Below are 23,953 nucleotides of genomic sequence, written 5' to 3'. Positions count from 1 at the left end.
TGGACCCCAACAGTTGTTGTCCTATTTGTCCTGAGTACGCTGATACCCCATATGTTGGGGTAAACCCCTGTTTGGGCACACGGGTGAGCTCGGAAGGAAAGAAGCACTGTTTTACTTTTTCAACGCAGAATTGGCTGGAATTGAGATCGGACGCCATGTCGCTTTTGGAGAGCCCCTGATGTGCCTAAACAGTGGAAACCCCCCAATTATAACTGAAACCCTAATCCAAACACTCCCCTAACCCTAATTCCAACGGTAACCCTAACCACACCTCTAACCCTGACACACCCCTAACCCTAATCCCAACCCTATTCCCAACTGTAAATGTAATCTAAACCCTAACTGTAACTTTAGCCCCAACCCTAACTGTAGCCCTAACCCTAGCCCTAACCCTAGCCCTAACCCTAGCCCCAACCCTAACCCTAGCCCTAACCCTAACCCTAGCCCTAACCCTAGCCCTAACCCTAGCCCTAACCCTAACCCTAACCCTAGCCCTAACCCTAGCCCTAACCCTAACCCTAACCCTAACCCTAGCCCTAACCCTAGCCCTAACCCTAGCCCTAACCCTAGCCCTAGCCCTAGCCCTAACCCTAGCCCTAACCCTAGCCCTAACCCTAACACTAGCCCTAACCCTAGCCCTAACCGTAGCCCTAACGGGAAAATGGAAATAAATACATTTTTTTATTTTTCCCTAACTAAGGGGGTGATGAAGGGGGGTTTGATTTACTTTTATAGCGGGTTTTTTAGCGGATTTTTATGATTGGCAGCCGTCACACACTGAAAGACGCTTTTTATTGCAAAAAATATTTTTTGCGTTACCACATTTTGAGAGCTATAATTTTTCCATATTTTGGTCCACACAGTCATGTGAGGTCTTGTTTTTTGCGCGACGAGTTGACGTTTTTATTGGTAACATTTTCGGGCACGTGACATTTTTTGATCGCTTTTTATTCCGATTTTTGTGAGACAGAATGACCAAAAACCAGCTATTCATGAATTTCTTTTGGGGGAGGCGTTTATACCGTTCCGCGTTTGGTAAAATTGATAAAGCAGTTTTATTCTTCGGGTCAGTACGATTACAGCGACATCTCATTTATATCATTTTTTTATGTTTTGGCGCTTTTATACGATAAAAACTATTTTATAGAAAAAATAATTATTTTGGCATCGCTTTATTCTCAGGACTATAACTTTTTCATTTTTTTGCTGATGATGCTGTATGGTGGCTCGTTTTTTGCGGGACAAGATGACGCTTTCAGCGGTACCATGGTTATTTATATCTGTCTTTTTGATCACGTGTTATTCCACTTTTTGTTCGGCGGTATGATAATAAATCGTCGTTTTTTGCCTCGTTTTTTTTTTTTTTTTCTTACGGTGTTTACTGAAGGGGTTAACTAGTGTGCCAGTTTTATAGGGCAAGTCGATACGGACGCGGCGATACTAAATATGTGTACTTTTATTGTTTTTTTTTTTTTTTATTTAGATGAAGAAATGTATTTATGGGAATTTTTTTTTTTTTTTTTCATTATTTAGGAATATTTTTTTTTAATTTTTTTTACACATTTGGAAATTTTTTTTTTTACTTTTTTACTTTGTCCCAGGGGGGGACATCACAGATCAGTGATCTGACAGTTTGCACAGCACTCTGTCAGATCACTGATCTGACATGCAGCGCTGCAGCCTTCACAGTGCCTGCTCTGAGCAGGCTCTGTGAAGCCACCTCCCTCCCTGCAGGACCCGGATCCGCGGCCATCTTGGATCCGGGGCTGGAGGGAGCAGGGAGGGAGGTGAGACCCTCGCAGCAACGCGATCACATCGCGTTGCTGCGGGGGTCTCAGGGAAGCCCGCAGGGAGCCCCCTCCCTGAGCGGTGCTTCCCTGCACCGCCGGCACATCGCGATCATCTTTGATCGCGGTGTGCCGGGGGTTAATGTGCCGGGGGCGGTCCGTGACCGCTCCTGGCACATAGTGCCGGATGTCAGCTGCGATAGGCAGCTGACACCCGGCCGCGATCGGCGCCGCTCCCCCCGTGAGCGCTGCCGATCGCATATGACGTACTATTGCGTCCTTGGGAAGTAGGGCCCACCCCCCATGGACGCAATAGTACGTCTGATGGCAGAAAGGGGTTAAAATGGAATTGGAAAATTGCCAAAGTGTACATAATTATATGAGACATGGTCCACGATAAATTACATCCTGTCTTTTTAAATAGAACAATGTTAAAAAAAGGATAATTACCTCAGAGTCACCACTAAACGTTGCTCTGCACAAATACTATGACGGAAAGTGCTGCGATGATGATGCATCTCATCTTTCACATGCGAGAGCAGAACATCAAAGGTCTCAATGGACATCCGAAAATAACGTTGAAATTTAAAGGGATGATCCCGAAGCTGAACATACAGGGTGTGAAAGGCACCATATATATTCCGTAAAAAATTAACTTCATGGATCCAATATCTCCTTTGGGAAATACGCCTTCTTTACCGAAGTTGCAACTGCATCAAGCGAAATCCAACAAGCTCAGACACAAACATCTTGCTAGCAGAAGTTCACTCGATGCTTTCAAAATGGAGAATGTTATCCATACACACCCAATGCTGACAAAAGAGCACAAAAAAAAACATAAAACTTTATTTACAGTGCCTGAAGGCAGACAAACGGATGCTTCACGAACGGACATCAAAATGACATAAACGCAGTCACGTGCGTTAACGCAAGCGTTAACGTGAAGCCAAATTTTCACCAAATTTGGCTCATTTCTGTACATGCGTTTAACTGATCCGTTAAACGGATTGTACTAAATGCAATGTGAACCTAGCCTTACAGAGTGATGCTGTGTATCCCCCTCACCCTTTTTTTTGTATGTTACACAGTCATTGCAGCTTTCACCTGTTCACACTATAGTGCTGGTCAGGTCTTTGGTTTTTACAGACTAGCAGGAGCTAGAGCTCAGAGTGAAAGAAATATTTTTATCTGGTTTTGGTCCATATGTCTATTTCCATCCGTTATGTCATCCATTTTTCATGTAAGCATAAAAAAAAGAAAACTGATGGAGAATTCTCAATCTTCTCCTAGCAACTAGTTACTGAAGAACAACACACGGATGCAACAGATTCATGTGCTGTTGATTTTTTTTCACTGACTCACTAGACTGTATCTTGTATCCGTGAATCGGTCCAAAAATAGGAAATGTCTTCTTATTCTTTACGCAGACTATTAGTCAGTATATAAAAACTGATGGAAATAGCCCCATAGAATATAATCTATCAGTGTGCTGTCAGTGGAAAAACTGACAGCACTGAAATGTGAAAACTGATGTGTGAATGAGCCCTTAAGCTGCTGTTTGCAGTGCATACTTCTTTCCAATACACCATTTGGCACAGGTGATTTTAATTTAGCAGGAGACTGCAATAAAGGGGTCCAAACTACTTTTGCTCTCACTGGAGAGCTTGAGGAAGGTGAGTTTCAATGCTCCTTTCATTTGGTGTTGGTGGCCATTGTTGCTGTGGCTTTATGCTTGTGAGCAGGCTCGGACTGGCCCACCAGGGAACCGGAGGATCCTCCGGTGGGCCCTGGCACTGACACCTGCTGGCAGGGCCTCCCCCCGCTCCAGGGCCCCCTCCCCCGCCGCCGCCCGCCTTGAATACTCACCCTGCCTGCTCCAGCGATGGTCTCGGCGTCTGCACTGCAGCGCGTCCTGAACGAGCTGTCACGTGACACCGCTCATTAAGATCATGAATATGCGCATATTCATGATCTTAATGAACGGTGTCACATGACCGCTCAAGCAGGAAGAAGGTGCTGCGCCGGCGCCGCCGCCTGGAGTCGGGACAGAGCGCGAGGGATGTCGGCATGGCCGTGCAGTGGGACAGGTGAGTATGAGGGACGGGGGGACGGGGGATGAAGGAGGACATAAGCCGGCGCGCCGAGCAGGAGCAGGTGCGGAGAGATAAGCCTGCATACAGGGGGGAATATGAGCCATGCAGGGGGGAATATGAGCCATGCAGGAGATAATATGAGCAGTGCAGGGAGGAATATTAGCCATGCAGGGGGGAATATGAGCCTTGCAGGGGGGAATATGAGCCATGCAGGTGGGGGGAATATGAGCCATGCAGGGGGGAGGGGGAATATGAGCCATTCAGGGGGGGGGAATATGAGCCATGCAGGTGGGGGGAATATGAGCCATGCAGGGGGGGGGGATATAAGCCATGCAGGGGGGAATATGAGCCATGCAGGGGGGGAATATGAGCCATGCAGGGGGGGGGGAATATAAGCCATGCAGGGGGGAATATGAGCCATGCAGGGGGGGGAATATAAGCCATGCAGGGGGGAATATGAGCCATGCAGGGGGGAATATAAGCCATGCAGGGGGGAATATGAGCCATGCAGGGGGGAATATGAGCCATGCAGGGGGGAATATAAGCCATGCAGGGGGGAATATGAGCCATGCAGGCGGGGGGGGGGAATATGAGCCATGCAGGCGGGGGGGGGGGGGGAATATGAGCCATGCAGGGGGGGGGATATGAGCCATGCAGGGGGGGATATGAGCCATGCAGGGGGGAATATGAGCCATGCAGGGGGGGGGAATATGAGCCATGCAGGGGGGGAATATGAGCCATGCAGGGGGTAATATAAGCCATGCAGGGGGGAATATGAGCCATGCAGGCAGGGGGGGAATATGAGCCATGCAGGGGGGGGGGAATATGAGCCATGCAGAGGGGGGGAATATAAGCCATGCAGGGGGGAATATGAGCCATGCAGGGGGGAATATGAGCCATGCAGGGGGGGGAATATAAGCCATGCAGGGGGAAATATGAGCCATGCAGGGGGGAATATGAGCCATGCAGGGGGGAATATGAGCCATGCATACAGGGGGGAATATGAGCCATACATACAGGGGGGAATATGAGCCATGCAGGGGGGAATATGAGCCATGCATACAGGGGGGAATATGAGCCATGCATACAGGGCGGACTATGAGCCATGCATACAGGGGTGGAATATGAGCCTTGCATACAGGGGTGGAATATGAGCCTTGCATACAGGGGGGAATATAGGCCATGCATACAGGGGGGGGATATGAGCCATGCATACAGGAGGGGGGGTCATTATACAGTATTGAGCATCATGTGTGGCCGTTATACAGTATGGTGCATCATGTGTGGCCATTATACAGTATGGAACATTATGTGTGGCCATTATACAGTATGCAGCATCATGTGTGGCCATTATACAGTATGGAGCATCATGTGTGGCCATTATACAGTATGGAGCATCATGTGTGGCCATTATACAGTATGGAATATCATGTGTGGTGGCCGTTATACAGTATTGAGCATCATGTGCGGCCATTATACAGTATGGAGCACTGTGTGGCCATATTTTTGTTTGCTTATAATTATTGTATATAAAACAGTGTGATCAGCAGTGCTAAATAGCTACGGTTGGGACGTGGATATGGGTGTGACTAGTTGTGAAATGGGTCTGGTCAGAGGCGTGGCCTAAAATTTGCCGCGGCGCACTACGCGCGCCGCAAACTTAATGCCTCCTTCCCTTCAAAAGATGGGAGGTATGGTACCACATTTGCCAGATCACGGCAAGTGCCGCAAATCCCATATGGAATGAATGAGGCCGAACGCAGTGTTGCCATAAGTGATCCGTTACGCGGCAGATGCAGAAAAACTGCCGGATCTGCTGCAAAAGGCGACTTTCACATAAGCGATTCTTGCCAAAGTCACTGCCGATATTGTCATACTCACCAATGGGGGAGGCAGCACTAAAAGTGCCTAGGGCAGCAGAAACTCTAAATACGGCCCTGGGGGGCTACATTATATTCTGTGGGGGGACTGCATTATACTCAAGGTACTATATTATATTATGGGGGGCTACATCATACTATATGAGGGGTTACAGTTTACTCTATGGGGGGCTGCATTATATTCTGTGGTGGGGCTGCATTATTCTCTCAGGGGACTACATAATATTATGGGGGCTACATCATACTATATGAGGGGGCTACAGTATACTCTATGGGGGGGCTGCATTATATTCTGTGGTGGAACTGCATTCTCTCAGGGGACTACATTATATTCTGTGGTGGGTGGCATTACACTATATGGGGGGGGGGCTGCATTATACCCTAAGGGGTGCTACATTATATTCTATGGTGGGGACTGCGTCATACCTGAGAGGGTTGCATTATATTTTGTGGGGTGCTGCATTATATTCTATGAGAGGGGACTGCATTATATTTTATGAGGGAGCTACATTATATTCTGTGAGGGGGCTACCCCAACCCTTGCTACATTATTAAGACGTGAACTACCTTATATTATACCCTGATATTAGCGCTTTTTACCGCACAATTGGTGGTCTTGTATCTATTTCTATGTAGCTACATAGTGGGCCCCAAGAATGATTTTCTCTGGTGGGCCCAAGATGCTCCAGTCCGACGCTGCTTGTGAGGCCGTGCAGTCTGGAGTCATGGGGACTCAGTCATGCAGCATGGGAGCTGTGAGGTACCAGGCTGTCCACCCTGCTGGTGCATTGTCGCTGCACGGTGGTTAGCACTTGATGCCACTCCTTAGGCCTCTTTCACACTTTCGACTTTTCAGATCCGTCACAATCCATCGATTTTTGAGAATGCAGGATCCTGCAAAAAAAATTTGCAGGATCCTGCATTTTCCCATAGACTTGTATTAGAGACGGATTGTGACAGGTGGCCATCTGTTTCATCCGTCGTGCACTGGATCCATCGTAAAATAGCGGTCCGTCGTGCAGAGAAAACGTTCATTGTAACGTTTTTTGTGCACGTCGGAAAATCGGTCAGCGACGCATCCTGCGCTGCCCGTCGTCCGCTACAATGGAAGCTTATGGACGCAGGATCCGTCGCTGACTGTCACACACTGGAATCCAGCGACGGATCCAGTTTTTCCCTTCTGAGCATGCCCGGAAGGATTTTCAAGTCCAGGAAAAAGTCAGTCTCTCTCTCTCTCTCTCTCCCAGACATTTGAATTTTGGAAATTTTCCCCTTGACAAATCCGAACGACGTATCCATCATTACACTGGATCCGTCGCACACGTTTTTCGCTATTTTCATGACGTCCGTCGATACGTCATATCACTGCACGGGACCCAAAAAACGCAAGTGTGAAAGTAGCCTTAAAGGCGATAGGGACCCTCTGAGAGGTTAGCCGTGACGTGGCAGTGGCCTTCATACAGTCTAATCGGAATGTTAAACTAAGAGCCTTATTTTCAGGTGTATATAATTTTGCCTAGTGGCATTAGATCAATGTATGCTATCTGGAGGTGCTGTCCAATCTCTTGTTTAGCACATACATTACATAGAAGACGCTGGGGCTAAAATATATGCATCACATAAGAAATACTGGGGCTTGGGCATATGCAACACAAGAGAATCTGGAGCTGGGGCATTTACATCACAAGAGACACTTGGGGCTGCGGCAAATACATCACAAGAGATACTGGGGCATATTTATTGGAGGAGATGCTAGGGCCATATATATCACAGGAGACTCTGGGGGCATACACAACAAAAGATGCTAGAGCTGCAACATATACATCACAGGAGAGGCTGTGGCATATACAGTACATCACAGGAGACTTTTTCTAAAATTGTCTTTAGGCTCCAACACCAATGAAAATCACGGGGAAACTGTTTAAAGAACTGAGACCCATATCTATCATACTTCTATGGCTTATCCTGTTGATATGCCAGATATGCTTTTTTTTCATTTTATTTAAGCATACAATGTCAGCAAGATTTTTATCAGTGGTGAAGGCAAGATTACACAGATTAGCTGGACCATTGTTCATGTGAGTCCTAGTCAGTGGCAATCTCTTGCTGATAAAACACTCTGATGTCAGAAACAACACTGATCTTCAGACGTTCCTGGTCACTCTGGACTACTTTGGATTTGGTGGACTACGACGGACTTGCATGGGAATATTTGTTTCCAATTAATTGGTAAACGAAATGAGGCCTACAAAGAAAAGAACACAGTACCTACAGACAAATAGGAAATGAGGCCAAATGAAACGAGGACAAAACGAAATGAGGCCTACAAAGAAAAGAACACAGTACCTAAAGACAAATATGTTGGAGGTTCAAAGATATTTTGGGGTTGTTTTACTGATCCTGGAACTGTGTGCCTTGACTGTGTGCAAAACATCATGAAATCTAAAGACTACCAAAGGATTTTGGGTTGCAATGTAGTGCCCAGTGTCAGAAAGCTAGGTTTGCGTCCTAGGTCTTGAGTCTTCCAGCAGGACAATGACCCAAAACATGCTTCAAGAAGCACCCAGAAATGGAGGAAAACAAAGCGCTGGAGAGTTCTGAAGTGCCCAGCTGTGGGTCTAGATCTAAATCCAATTGAACACCTGTGGAGAGATCTTAAAATTGCTCTTGGGAGAAGGCACCTTTCAAGTATGAGAGATCTTCAGCAGTGTGCAAAATAAGAGTGCCCAGAATTCTAGTTGAGAGTGTTAAGAAGCGTGATGATGGTCATAGGAAGTGATTGATTGCAGTTATTTATTCTAAAGGGTGAGCAAACAAAAAAGAGTTGAGGGTGCCAACAATTTTATCTGGACCATTTTGGGGGTTTTGTATGAAATGATGTCCAATTTGCCTTATTTATCTGTTGTTGTTGTTTTTTTTGTTGCTGTTTCAATACACACAAAGTAAATAAACATGTGTATAGCAAAACATGTGTAATGTCAATAATTTTCTGGGAGAAAAATGTCATTTTCTGGAACAATTTCAAGAGTACCAACACTTTTGGTCTTGACTGTACATCACGGGAGGCGCTGGGCCCCATATACAGCACAGGAAGCCCTGGAGCATATAACAGGAGATGCTGGCAGCATATACATCACAGAAGATGCTAGGGACATATACAGATTAGGAGACATGGGGACATATACATCATAGAAATCACTGAATGCATATACAGCCCAGGAGATGCTGTAGCTGGGACATATACATCACAGGAGACATTAGGGCATATACAGCACAGGAGACTCTGGGGCAAATACAGCACAGGAGACTCTGGGGCACATACATTACAAGAGACACTGAAGCATACACAACACAGGAGATTTGGGGCAAATACATCACAGGAGACGTTGGGGCAAATACATCACAGGAGATGTTGGAGCAAATACATCACAGAAGAAGCTGGGGCATTTACATCACATGAGATATTGGGGCATACACAGCATAGGAGACACTGGGGGCAAATACATCCTAAGGGAAGCTGGCACAAATACATCTCAGAAGACATTGGGGACATATACAACACATGAGGGGCTGGGGGCATACACAGCACAGAAGACTTTTGGACATATATATATCACAGGGGACACTGGGATATATAAATGACAAGAGATGCTAGGAGCATATAGAGCATAGGAGACATGGGGGCTAGTAATGAGCGAACGTGCTCAGATAACGCATGCTTGGGTATTATCCGAGCACTTTGAAGAGCTTGTATATTATGTTTGAGTTCCTGCGGCTGCATGATTTGCAGCTGTCAGACAGCATGAACACATGTGGGGATTGCCTGTCTGTTAGGGAATTCCCACATGTGCTGTGTCTGTCTAACAGCTGTAAATCATGCAGCCACGAACATAATATATGAGCACTCCCAAATGCTCAGATAACACTCGAGCGTGCTCGAATAAGACTTGATCTGAGCACGTTCGATCATCACTAGTGTGGCATATAAAGTACCTGCAAAGAATAGAGAGGCAGAATCTTAAAAAAAAAACTAAAAATCACATTGTATGACTTTTACATAATGAATTTACATTTTATTGTATGAAATAAGTATTTGTACAGTAGAAAAACAGAACTCGATATACAGTACATGACCTCAACCAACATTCCTTCAATACGTTGCAGTCGTCCTGTTCCCTTTGCAGAAAAGCACCCCCAAAGTTTGTTTTCCCCACCATGCCTCACTGTTGGGACGGTGTTCTTGGAGTTGTCCTGATCCTTCTTCTTCCTCCAAACATGGTGAGTGGAGTTGATACCAAAAAGTTCTAATTTGGTCTCATCTGACCACATGACATTCTCTCATGCCATCTCTGGATCATCCAGAAGGTCATTGGCAAAGTTCAAACAGGCCTGGACATGTGATGATGTGAGCAGGGGAACCTTTCCTGTCCTGCAGAATTTTAACCCATGACAATGTGGCACCCCTAGGGGTATTTGCCACAAAAATAGTTACTGACACTAAATACAAATATTAAGATAGCAAAACTGCACTACCACCTCCGGCCAGAAGGGGGAGCTCCAGAGACTCCCCTTGATCCATTCTGGTCTGAGAGAAGAAATGGCAGTTGGGCTAAGGAGCTGATAGTGAGAGGTCATACAACTGAATTTCTAACAGCCCTATGACGGTTTCCAGGCCCAAATTACCGGCCTGAGGAGAAGAGGGATAGAGAAAAGGGACATTGTGAGAACCGGGTAGCATTAATCACTGCCCAGAACAGGTGCAAAGACGGATACCGGATCCGTGGCTGTATTCATTTTATATAATACAGCAACCGGAAAAACGTGAGGTGATATCAGCTTCACTAGGGCCGGACGCAGCAACAGACACAGAGTTCAGCGGTACTCCCGGAGGGGGTAAGCCGATAAAAGGACTCGGGTTGCCCGTCGAACCAGGACCCGGAGGGGACAGATTGGGCCGGCAGCCAGTTCACATACAGCAGCAGGGCCACACAGAAATTGCGCACAATAAGAGGCGAAGACCCCGGCAGGGTCAAAGTAACTCAGAGTTCCCATACAGACTCCGGTGACAGGACTGGTTGTAAATCCTTTTATGTTAAAGTAAACTGGTTAAACGTTTCAGTGCCTCAGTCTTTCATTTGGACAATAGCCATCTATCCAGGATCGGGATCGTCACCGCTGGGAGAACCTGCTGCTGATCAAGTAAGTGCCTGTCCCCTCACGATACCCCTTAAACTGTGCATTGCCTGAGGCCACAGCACCGGGTCAAGCCACCCGTGACATCCCCCTCAAGAGACAGACCCCATTGGTCCGGTGCTGGGTATCCCGGTCTCTTGGGCGTCACATTTGGCGTCACGAACAGGATTTAGCCAGCCCGTATACCGGGTATTGTGTGCCGTGATTGGAGCCCAAAACTGTGAAAACTTGGATGAAAAATCTTGAAAATTGACTTTATTAAAGAAAATTCCATTCCCCATTGAAAACTATTAAAAGTGACTTTTCCCCATTGGTTATAATGAAGTAAAGATGGCCGCCATCCCCTGAGGTGATCACCTCATGACAGTTGGGCACGAGACTGTTGGTTGAGCTGCGCCATCACCTGAGCCCCAGTCTGACTGAAAAACTTCAGAATCCGCCATTACAGAGCGCGCGGCGGGTGGGAGCAGCAGGGGGCGTGTCATTGTGGGCGGCACCAAGCTGAGCGCTCTGACGTCAGAGCAAGGGGAAAACCGATCCTGCTGCACAGCGGAACGAATCTACACTATCCCGACGGAAGCAGAGGACCGGAAGGGTCCGGATTAACTAAGGGGGCACAGTATGTCGCAGCACGGAGACGCCGCAGCACCCGGCGACGTTAATGTCGCTGAAAGACAGAGTGTTGATAGAGAGTCCGGTAGCGCAGCGGTGCAAGGAGTGGTGCCCATCATGCCGATGCTGATGCCATATACCCCGGGTGGCCCGTGGCTTCCAATGTATGAAGGTGAGCCTAATACCCTTGACGATTTCAGAGAAAAGATGTTGGCCCATTTTGACATGTTCCCCGTGGGTGAAGCTCAGCGTGTTAGTCTCCTGATGATGCAGTTAAGTGGCCATGCTAAGCGAGAAGTCACAGCATGGGCAGCTGACCTAAAAGGCACTGTTGAACGCATATTTGCTGGATTAAAAGCTACATTTGAAACCACTGCCAGCAGCAAAGCTAAAGTACGATTCTTTAATTGCAAACAAAAAGCTAATGAGGGCGTGAGAGACTTTGCCTTAAACCTGCAGGAAGCCCTTAAATCACTTACACTGGCTGAACCCATTTTTAACACCGGAGCGGATAAACTGCTAAGAGATCAATTTATTGAGGGACTCTACACGCCTTCTCACCGGGGGCATGTGAGCATGCTTGTTTTTAAGAACCCTGAATTGACATTTGCCCAATTAAAGGAGAGCGTTATACGTCTCCAGCTGGCAGAGGCACCTCGGGATCAGGAGCCTGCGCAACTCATGGCAGAGGCTCCTCAACAACATGGAGTACCAGTGACATCAGCTATGTCCGGGGCCATTGCTAAGCCCCTGGGGCCCAGTACTAATGAGGCTCTTCAACAAAAGCTTGATTCTTTAACTGATGTTGTTGCTTCAATGGCTAAAACCATGCAGGAGATGAGAGGACCCAAGATGGAGTTGTCAAACCGTAGAGAAGGTGTTCCATGGATGAGACCCCGGAGATACCCGACATGGAGAGGACGACCCCACGACCGCTACCAACCGGATGGACAGCCCATTTGCCGCCGTTGCCAGCAGCCAGGCCACTTTGCACGAGATTGTGATTTAAACGGGAATCCCCTGGGAATGCGGGCCGCTTCGCAGGAATGAACTTTCAAGGCCCAACACCCTGGCACGACAGGTACATCGGAGGACGACCCATTATCCCTATCGTGCTGGACGGAATGCCCCTCAACGCTTTGCTGGACACAGGTTCCCAGATTTCATCTATACCGTATATCCTTTATAAGAGGTACTGGGCTGATGCAGATATTGATAAAGGGCCCTCTGATGTTGAACTAGATATATGGGCCAGTAATGGTAAGTTGGTACCGAAACTAGGATTCAGGGAGATGACCATAAAGATTGGTAAAGTAGAATTGAAGAAACAGGGTATAATTGTTGTTGATGTTGACCGGCGGAACTGTGAACCCACTGTATTGATAGGAATGAATGTGTTAGAGAACTGCTTTTCCGAAGTTATTTCTGTCTTACAGCAAATTGCTGAAACTGCCCAATCCTGCCAGCAGAGAGTTCTCCGAAGGGAAATAAAAGTATTGATGTTAAGGCAACAGGTAGAAGTTGCAGGTGGAGAAATCGGCAGTGTGAGGGTAAGTGATCCAACGTCTATTGTAATCCCACCAAAAACAGAAATGCTGGTATGGTGTAGAGCAGCCATTGGTACTAAGGGACGAGATTATCAAGCCTTAATAGAACCAGTGTACACCGACAGCAAGCCCACTATACTCACAGCACGAGGGGTAGTCGAGGTACACCGGGGACGAGTGCCGGTACGACTTTTGAACTGTGGAGAGGAAGAGGTCACTTTGCCAAGGTATGCTACAGTGGCAAAGCTATATACTGTTGACAACAATGCCATCACAACCATTGAGCCCTTAGAACCAACCTGTCAGGTGGAAGGCAACGGCTCAGACGGAGAATTGGAGGATTGGTGCCAACAGCTACACGTGGGCATAAATTCAACACCTACCCATCAAAAACAAGGGGTGTATAGGCTAGTGACGGAATATGAACAAGTCTTCAGTAAACACCCATTGGACTTCGGACGGATAGAAGGGGTAGAACACACAATCCCCACCGGTGACCATCCCCCAATAAAAGAAAGATATAGACCCATACCGCCCGCTCACTATCACTGTGCAAAAGATATGCTGAGGGAGATGAAACAGGCCGGGGTAATATGAGACAGCTGTAGCCCCTGGGCGGCCCCTCTAGTGATTGTCAAAAAAAAGGACGGAACCATGAGAATGTGCGTAGACTACCGGAAGATTAATAACATCACCCATAAAGACGCCTACCCCTTGCCTAGGATAGAAGAGTCCTTAACTGCTTTGAAATCTGCTAATTATTTTTCCACCTTAGACTTAACAAGCGGGTATTGGCAAGTCCCTGTGGCTGAGAGAGATAAGGAAAAGACGGCATTCACCACACCAATGGGTCTATGTGAATTTAATCGCATGCCGTTCGGACTCTGCAACGCATCCGGTACCTTCCAGCGGCTGATGGAATGCTGCCTCGGACACAAGAACTTCGACACCGTCCTCCTGTACCTAGATGATGTGATCGTCTACTCAAAGACTTACGAACAACACTTAATAGATCTGGCAGAAGTGTTCGAAGCCTTATCCAGGTATGGCATGAAAGTCAAGCCATCCAAATGTCACCTTCTCAAGCCAAAGGTACAGTACCTGGGACACATCGTGAGTTCGGAGGGAGTAGCACCAGATCCCGAGAAAATAAGCGCCATAAGGGATTGGCCAAGACCCACAAGCGCAAAAGAAGTGAGACAATTCCTGGGATTGGTGGGTTACTATCGCAGATTTATAAAAGGATTTACCAAGTTAGCAGCACCCTTGCAAGACACCTTGGTAGGGCAGACGAAGAAACCTTCAAACCGAAACCCTCCTTTTCAGTGGAACGACGAAAGGGAAGACTCCTTTGAACAACTAAAGAAGGCACTAACCGGAGAAGAGGTTCTGGCATACCCAGATTACCATCAACCTTTCATCCTCTACACCGATGCCAGTAATGTGGGACTAGGAGCGGTGCTGTCACAAAAGCAAGAAGGTCAGGAGAAAGTCATCGCCTTTGCAAGTAGAAAGCTCCGGCCTACTGAAAGAAATTCAGAAAATTACAGCTCCTTCAAATTGGAACTACTGGCAGTAGTTTGGGCTGTGACTGAACGTTTCAAACACTATCTGGCCGCTGCAGAATTTATTGTCTATACTGACAACAATCCGTTGACCCACCTGGACACAGCCAAATTAGGTGCGTTAGAACAGCGATGGATAGCCCGGTTATCTAATTACAACTTCAAGATCAAGTATCGAGCAGGTCGCAAGAATGGAAATGCCGATGCCCTATCCCGGATGCCACACTTGAAAGATGTAGAAGAAGAAACGGGGGAGCTTGAAGAAATTGAACTACCAGCCTTCCATCATCCCAAGGCAAAACATCATCAGTCAAGTACCTATCAGAAACAACAAGAGGTGAATATTAATCCATTAGCACACCATAGATGGGCTGACACCCAAGACAGCAATCCGGCTGTGAAGTTGGTGAAGGAACTGTTAACTGAGCAAAGTGCATATCCCGATGAGGATGCCCCAGAAGAGACGCATCAACTCTGGAAAGAGAGAGGCAAAATGTTCCTGTATCAAGGGAAGCTCTGTAGAAGGTACACCAATCCGAAAACACATGAATTGGTTTGGCAGATTATCGTGCCTAAACAAGATGTCAAGATGGTCCTCGAAGCTTACCACAATGGTGCTGGTCACTTCGGTTGGAAAAAGTTAGAAGTACTTCTAAGAGAAAGATTTTATTGGGTCGGGATGAGAAAATCAATCGAACAGTGGTGCAGAAATTGTGGCCCGTGCAACCTCAGAAGAAACGATCAAAAGAACCAAAGAGCACCACTGCAGCCCATAATCACAAAACAACCACTTGAACTTGTAGCCATAGACCACGTGAAGTTAATACCAAGCCGGTCCGGCTATGTCTATGCCTTGACCATCGTGGACCATTATTCACGCTTCTTGGTAGTAGTACCCGTAAAAGATCTGACAGCAAAAACAGCAGCCAAAGCGTTCCAAACGTACTTTTGTAGACCCCATGGATATCCGGAACAGGTTCTCACCGACCAAGGTACAGCCTTTGAATCAGAGATCTTCAGAGAATTCTGTAATATGTATGGTTGCAAAAAGATCCGGACGACGGCCTATCATCCACAAACAAACGGCTTATGCGAGAAGATGAACCATATTGTAATAGACCTACTAAAGACTTTACCTGAGACAGAAAGGAATCAATGGCCAGATAAATTGCCTGACTTGGTGGATCTGTATAATCATGTTCCGGTGAGCTCTACCAACTGCACCCCAGCTTACCTTATGCGTGCAAGACCCGGCCAATTACCAATCGATCTAGAAATGGGAATTCTGAAACCAGACGCAGAAGTTCAAGACTCCAATTGGGATATCACACGGCAAAAGCAGTATCGCCAAGTGCAAGAGAGTGTGGAAAGAAGCCTTCAGCAAACTAGAGAAAGACAAGAGCGAACTTTCAACCAGAATGCTCTAGCGACCCCATTAAGACCGGGTGACCAAGTGCTCAAGAGAAATCGTCGAACCAATAAATTGGACAATCAGTGGGAAGCCATACCCTACACAGTTTTACCAACAAGAGTGGATAATCCTAAAATGTGTCTCATTAGCAAAAACGGAGGCTTAACATCTGTACTAGTGTCAAGAGACAATCTTAAATTATGTCCGGAAGCATTGAAAGAGCCAGACGTTGTCCAGCCAGAACCAGAAGTTATTCAACCCATACAGGTTCAACCAGTAAAGGAAAAAGAAGAGGAAGTGTATCACACCTGTATAGGAGACTTTCCCAAAACCCTACTAACATACCATGGTGCAGTAGTGGTTCCCATGGTGGCCTTTTACCCAACACCGAACCCAATACCAGAAGTCCCAAGACAGGAAGAGGCTGACCCCGTACTACAGGAGGTTCCAGGCCAGGAAGAACATATTCCTGGTCAGAGTAATCCCATTCACAGTGGACTTGCCAACTCAATAGTCGTGGAATTATCTATAGCAGAGCGGGCAGATACTACTTCCGCAGTAGACAGTAGTACACCACATGAAGAGACACCGCTATTACGTAGATCACAGCGTAGTACCCAGGGTCAATTACCGGCCAGGTATGCAGATTACCAACTATAAAGCTCATAATGTGAATTGTATATATGTTATGCCGTATATAGTTAAACAGAAAATGTAGTATAGTCATTGTTATCAGTCTGCAACGTTTAAGCCCAGTGCCTACAGAGACTTGTCTGTATGAACTTCTTGCATATTCTTGAACTTGTTATCAGCCTGGAGGCACTAAATCAAAGCTCCGGAAAGACTGCTTTTTGAACTTTGCTTTTTGCTCTTTTTGAACTTTCTTTAGACTTTATATTGAGTACCTTCAAGGGTAGAACTGTATTAATGGACGCTATTTGAAGTGACTTTTTACAGAACTCTATTTTTGTTTCCTTGAGTGGTTTTTGTAACTTTTCATTTTTAAGACTCTGTACATATTAATTGTTATTTCAAAATGTTATCGTCCCACAGTCCCGGAGTACTGTTCTTAACTAAGGGGGAATGTGGCACCCCTAGGGGTATTTGCCACAAAAATAGTTACTGACACTAAATATAAATACTAAAATAGCAAGACTGCACTACCTCCTCCGGCCAGAAGGGGGAGCTCCAGAGACTCCCCTTGATCCATTCTGGTCTGAGAGAAGAACTGGCAGTTGGGCAGTTGGGCTAAGGAGCTGAAAGTGAGAGGTCATACAGCTGAATTTCTAACAGCCCTATGACGGTTTCCAGGCCCAAATTACCGGCCTGAGGAGAAGAGGGATAGAGAAAAGGGACATTGTGAGAACCGGGTAGCATTAATCACTGCCCAGAACAGGTGCAAAGACGGATACCGGATCCGTGGCTGTATTCATTTTATATAATACAGCAACCGGAAAAACGTGAGGTGATATCAGCTTCACTAGGGCCGGACGCAGCAACAGACACAGAGTTCAGCGGTACTCCCGGAGGGGGTAAGCCGATAAAAGGACTCGGGTTGCCCGTCGAACCAGGACCCGGAGGGGACAGATTGGGCCGGCAGCCAGTTCACATACAGCAGCAGGGCCACACAGAAATTGCGCACAATAAGAGGCGAAGACCCCGGCAGGGTCAAAGTAACTCAGAGTTCCCATACAGACTCCGGTGACAGGACTGGTTGTAAATCCTTTTATGTTAAAGTAAACTGGTTAAACGTTTCAGTGCCTCAGTCTTTCATTTGGACAATAGCCATCTATCCAGGATCGGGATCGTCACCGCTGGGAGAACCTGCTGCTGATCAAGTAAGTGCCTGTCCCCTCACGATACCCCTTAAACTGTGCATTGCCTGAGGCCACAGCACCGGGTCAAGCCACCCGTGACATCCCCCTCAAGAGACAGACCCCATTGGTCCGGTGCTGGGTATCCCGGTCTCTTGGGCGTCACAACAGCATAGAGTGTTACTGATGGTAATGTTTGAGACTGTGGTCTCAGCTCTCTGGAGGTCATTGACCAGGTCCTCCCATGTAGTGCTGGGCTGATTACTGACCTTTCTCAGAATCATCCTTACCCCACGAGGTGTTATAGAATGGAACCCCAGGCAGAGGAAGATTGACAATCATCTTGTGTTTCTTCCATTTTCTGATAATTGTACCAACAGTTGTTGCCTTCTCACCAAGCTGCTTGCCTATTGTCCTGTAGCCCATTCCAGCCTTGTGCCGATCTACAATTTTGTCCCATGTGTCCTTACGCAACTCTTTGTCATGGCCATGGTGGAGAGGTTGAAGTGTGATTGAATGAGTGTGTGGACTGGTGTCTTTTATACAGGTAAGGAGTTTAAACAGGTTTAATTAATACAGGTAATGAGTGCACATTATGAGGACTTCTTTAAAGTAAAACTAACAGGTCTGTGAGAACCAGATTTCTTGCAGGTTGGTAGGTGATCAACTGCTTATTTCATGCAACAAAATGCAGTTTAATCATTTAAAAATCATACAATGTGATTTTCTGGTTTTTCTTTTTAGATTCTGTCTCTCACAGTGGAAGTGTACCTACGATAAAAATGACAGACCTCTCCATTCTTTGTAAGTGGGAAAAATTGGCAGTGTAGTATTAACTATTTATGTTCACCACTGTATAGACAGACCGACAGAGAGTTGATATTACCAGGCTGTGAAGGTCCATGGTTATTGATCCCTTCCCAGCCTAAAAATGCAAGCCCACAGCTGTCCCAGAAGTGGCTCATCACATTAGATACGCGAATTCTGGCACTTCAGCTTGGCTCTTTCCGATTGCCCTGATGCATTGGCAATCAAGATAATGGTGCTTGGGGTTGATGTCAGCTGTGTAGTATCCAAAAAGACAGCTGCCATCAAGCTCTGGTATTAGTAATGGAGAGGTGTCTAGAGATGAGCGAACATCGTCGGTTCCCCCTTTATTCGGCAAGCTATAGCTATACCTGAAGGGAACGATAAGCAGGTGTCTCGCGCCACAGCCTCATGTGTCACGGCTGTGTGACAGTCACAAAACACAAGCTCTCCATGCATATGTTGTGACTGTCACACAGCCGCAACACATGCAGCTGTGGCACCGGACACCTGATTATCCAGGTTCCCGCTGTATCTTCTCCGGTAAGTGCTATAGCTTGTCCATTAATGAGACAGCCAACGATATTTGCTCATCTCTAGTGTCTATCACCCCCACTACTAACCCAGTAAGAAAAAAGAAAAATACACAAATACAATATTCAAAGAAAACCCCCCCACTACTATGCTTTGTTCACCAATTTATTTAAAAAAAGTTCCCATGCAGGTTTGCCATAGTACACCAAATCTGAAGTAGTTCACAAATGGAAACCGGAAAAACAGAGAGAAATAAAAACAAGACACTGTCCCTCATTCACCAATTTATTGGAAAGAAATGTTTCCATGCAAGTCCGCTGTCATCCACCGAATCCAAAGTAGTCAGAGTGACCAGGAACGTCTGAAGAGCAGTGTTATTTCTGATGTCAGAGTGTTTTATCAGCAGGAGATTGCCACTGCCTGACTATGACTCATGTGAACAGTGGTCCAGCTAAACTGTGTAATTTTGCCTCACCACTGATAAATATCTTCCTGACATGATATACTAAAATAAAATGGAAAAAAAAATTGATCCAGGGGAAGCACATGTTGGCATCAGTACAATGCATAGGTGTGCATTCACATTGTGGCCATTTAACAGAGAAAATATAAGATAAAAACAAAATCAGCAAATGCCTTGTAGTAAGTAAACGAATAAATGAGTGGTAATAGACTCTAGTAAAAAAAATTACATTGTACATTGGACACAGGGGTGCCATTCAGGGGTGTGTGCAGGGTTACAAGCAGTTTAGCATTATGACAAATAGATAAAACGTATCTATCAAAATAACAGTCCAGTAAGTGATTCCTATTTGTGCTCAGGCTCCCTTGCCCTATATTATGCTGTTTGTGCTGCTCTCAGATTACATAATTAAAACCTGCTGACAGATTCCCTTTAAAGCACTAATCATATTTTAATCATATCTGGCGTATCAACAGGATAAGCCATATAAATATTATAGATATGGGTCTCAGCTCTTTAAATGGTTTCCCTGTGAATCTCATTGGTGTTGGAGCCTAAAGACAATTTTAAAAAAGTTGAGCTTTGTGATTATAATATAACACTAGAAGTTTCATAATTTGGAAAAATCAGGGAGTAGACCGAGTCTCAACTATAGAAAAGGGAACAGCACTCACAATAATGACATGTGAGGATGGTAAATGTACAGTATATATTTTTTTATTTTCTATTCTTACCTTGACAATCTCTTGAGTTTTATCAAATCCTAGGAATTTAATGGTTGAAAAAAAAAATAATAGATAAAGTAACCACTATAAATAGATCCATACTGGTTTGAATAATGATCATAAACCCTTAGAGAATTCTGTAAATTTAAATGAAAAGGGTTGTTGCATGTGAGAAATAACAATGTAAAAATCAAAATCAACTGGTCTATAATAAATAAAATATAATATTCTAAATACTGTTCATATTCCATTTTCAGTCCTACATTCTTACAAAATGTATAAAGAAGATAAATGTCTATTAGTTGGAGAAGGGGGCTGGTGTATCCCTTGAAATTAGCAGTCTATGACCCCTCCTTAACCCAACAGGGATGTAAAATGTTAATACTATATTAGTAGGTTATTCAAGTTACTATTTACTAATAATTTAGCTATATTTAAATCAGATATGCACAACATTTTTCAGTCCAAGGGCCACATTTAAATGCTGGACCACTGCCAAGGGTCATAAAAATGTAAATGGGTACTTACAAGAATACATCACCAGAACAACCATCAGTGCATGAATACATCACCAGGACCAAGGTTTAAATAGTTAAGGTGGATTTTGAAACAGGCAGGTAGCTGCTACTGTCCTGTTGTGTCGGCATTGTTCTTCACCAGCACAGAGCGATTACAGACCGCTCCCGCTAGCAAAGGCTTCTTTCCCGCCCTGCTCTGTTGAGGGGGTCGCGACTGCCGACGTTATGCTTATTGACAGCCAGCTTCTAGAGTTAGGCAGCGGGGATCTGGCGGTCAATCAGAATGACGTTGGTAGTCCTGCCCTGTCGATGAGACATCAGCAGAGGCAGCTGAATCGCTGGCGGGAGTGGTCTGTGGCCACTCTGTTCTGGTGAAGAACTGAGCAGGACACAACAGGCAAGTAGGTCCAAATGGTTTCTGGACATCACTATCTATATAATGGTGGTGTGAGATCAGTGGTCCGAAGTCATTTAACCCATGAAAAACACCAGTTACTTATTCAAATCTGGGAGAACTGGCTATTTGCTGATTTTGATAGCAGTTATGATGCCCAGAATCCAAGCCAGTCTGCAGTGACCTGAGTTTGATGCGGGTCATCACTATCTGTGTAATGGTTTTGTAATAACAGTGGCCCAAAGTCATCTAACCCCTAAAAATACCAGTTAAAGGGAACCTGTCACCCCCAAAATTAAAGATCAGCTAAGCCCACCAACATCAGGGGCTTATATACAGCATTCTGGAATGCTGTAGATAAGACCCCGATGTAACCTGAAAGGTAAGAAAAAGGTTAGATTATACTCACCCAGGGGCAGTCCCGGTTCTGTTCGGGTCTGGTGGGAGTTGCGGTCCTGTCTGGGGCCTCCCATCTTCATAGGATGACGTCCTGTTCTTGTCTTCACGCTGCGGCTCCGGCGCAGGCGTACTTTGTCTGCCCTGTTGAGGGCAGAGCAAAGTACTGCAGTGTGCAGGAGCTGGGCCTCTCTGACCTTTCCCGAAGCCTGCGCACTGCAGTACTTTGCTCTGCCCTCAACAGGGCAGACAAAGTACGCCTGCGCCGGAGCCGCAGCATGAAGACAAGAAGGGGACGTGATCTTAAGAAGATGGGAGGTCCCGGACCGGACTGCCCGCCCAGGTGAGTATAATCTAACCTCTTTTTCTTATCTTTCAGGTTACATCGGGGGCTTATCTACATCATTCCAGAATGCTGTAGATAAGCCCCTCATGCTGGTGGGCTTAGCTCATCTTCCATTTTGGGGGTGACAGGTTCCCTTTAATTATTCAAATCTGTGAAAAAAAAGCTATTTGCCCACTTTGATGCCAGTCCTTATGCTCATAACTCATTTCGGCTAGACTGTAGTGACGTGAATTTGATGTGTGGTATCACTATTTTTGTGATGATCATGTGAGATCAATGGCCCAAAGCCATTTATCCCATTAAAACACCAATTATTTATTCAAATCTGTGAAAATTGGCTATTTGACCACTTTGATGCCAGTTCTGAGGCCCAGACTATAGTGACCTGAGTTTGATGTAGGACATCACTGTCTGTGTAATGTTGGTGTGAGATCCTTTGCAGGAAGTAATTTAACCCTTGAAAAACACCAGATACTTTTTTAAATCTGGCAGAATTGACTATTTTCCCACTTTGATACCTGCTTTGATGCCTACAACCCATTCGGGTCGGGCTGGAGTGACCTGAGTTTGATGTGAGGCATTACTGTCTTTGTAATGGTGGTTTGATATCAGAGGCTCAAAGTCATTTAACCCCTTAAAAACACTAGTTACTTATTCAAGGATGGGAGAATTGTCTATATGCCCACTTTGATGTCAGCTTTGATGACCAGAACTAATTTGGGCCAGGCTGGAGTGACGCGAATTTTGATGCATGGCATCACTATTTTTGTGATGGTCATGTGAGAACAGTAGACTAAAGGCCCCGTCACACATAGCGAGATCGCTAGCGAGATCGCTGCTGAGTCACAAGTTTTGTGACGCAACAGCGATCTCAGTAGCGATCTCGCTATGTGTGACACGTAGCAGCGATCAGGCCCCTGCTGTGAGATCGCTGCTCGTGTCGGAATGGCCTGGGCCATTTTTTGATCGTTGAGGTCCCGCTGACATCGCTGAATCGGCGTGTGTGACGCCGATTCAGCGATGTCTTCGCTGGTAACCAGGGTAAACATCGGGTTACTAAGCGCAGGGCCGCGCTTAGTAACCCGATGTTTACCCTGGTTACCATCGTTAAAGTAAAAAAAACAAACGCTACATACTTACCTACCGCTGTCTGTCCCCGGCGCTCTGCTTCTCTGGTCTGGCTGTGAGCGGCGGGCAGCCGGAAAGCAGAGCGGTGACGTCACCACTCTGCTTTCCGGCCGCTGTGCTCACAGCCAGAGCAGAGAAGCCCAGCGCCGGGGACAGACAGCGGTAGGTAAGTATGTAGCGTTTGTTTTTTTTACTTTAATGATGGTAACCAGGGTAAACATCGGGTTACTAAGCGCGGCCCTGCGCTTAGTAACCCGATGTTTACCCTGGTTACCGGGGACCTCGGGATCGTTGGTCGCTGGAGAGCTGTCTGTGTGACAGCTCTCCAGCGACCAAACAGCGACGCTGCAGCGATCTGGATCGTTGTCGGTATCGCTGCAGCGTCGCTAAAGTGTGACGGTACCTTAAAGTCATTTAATCCCTAAAAAACACCAGTTGCTTGTTCAAACCTGTGAAAATTGGCTATTTGCCCACTTTGATGCCAGTTGTGATACCTAGAATCCAATTAGGGCCGGCTACAATGATCTTAGTTTGATGCGGGGTATCACTATCTGCACACTGCTGATGTGAGATCAATGGCCCCAAATCCTTAAACCCTTTAAAAACACCTTTTACTTATTAAAATCTGAAAGAATTGGCTATTTGCCCACTTTGATACCAGTTTTGATAACTAGAACCCATATGAGCCAGGCTGGAGTGACGTGAATTAGATGTGGAGCATCACTATCTCTGTTATGGTT

The sequence above is a fragment of the Ranitomeya imitator genome, chromosome 3 (genome assembly GCF_032444005.1).
Source record: "Ranitomeya imitator isolate aRanImi1 chromosome 3, aRanImi1.pri, whole genome shotgun sequence".
NCBI classification, from domain to species: domain Eukaryota; kingdom Metazoa; phylum Chordata; class Amphibia; order Anura; family Dendrobatidae; genus Ranitomeya; species Ranitomeya imitator.
The sequence above is the reverse complement of the archived record's forward strand: the minus strand, read 5'-3'. Positions refer to the sequence as shown.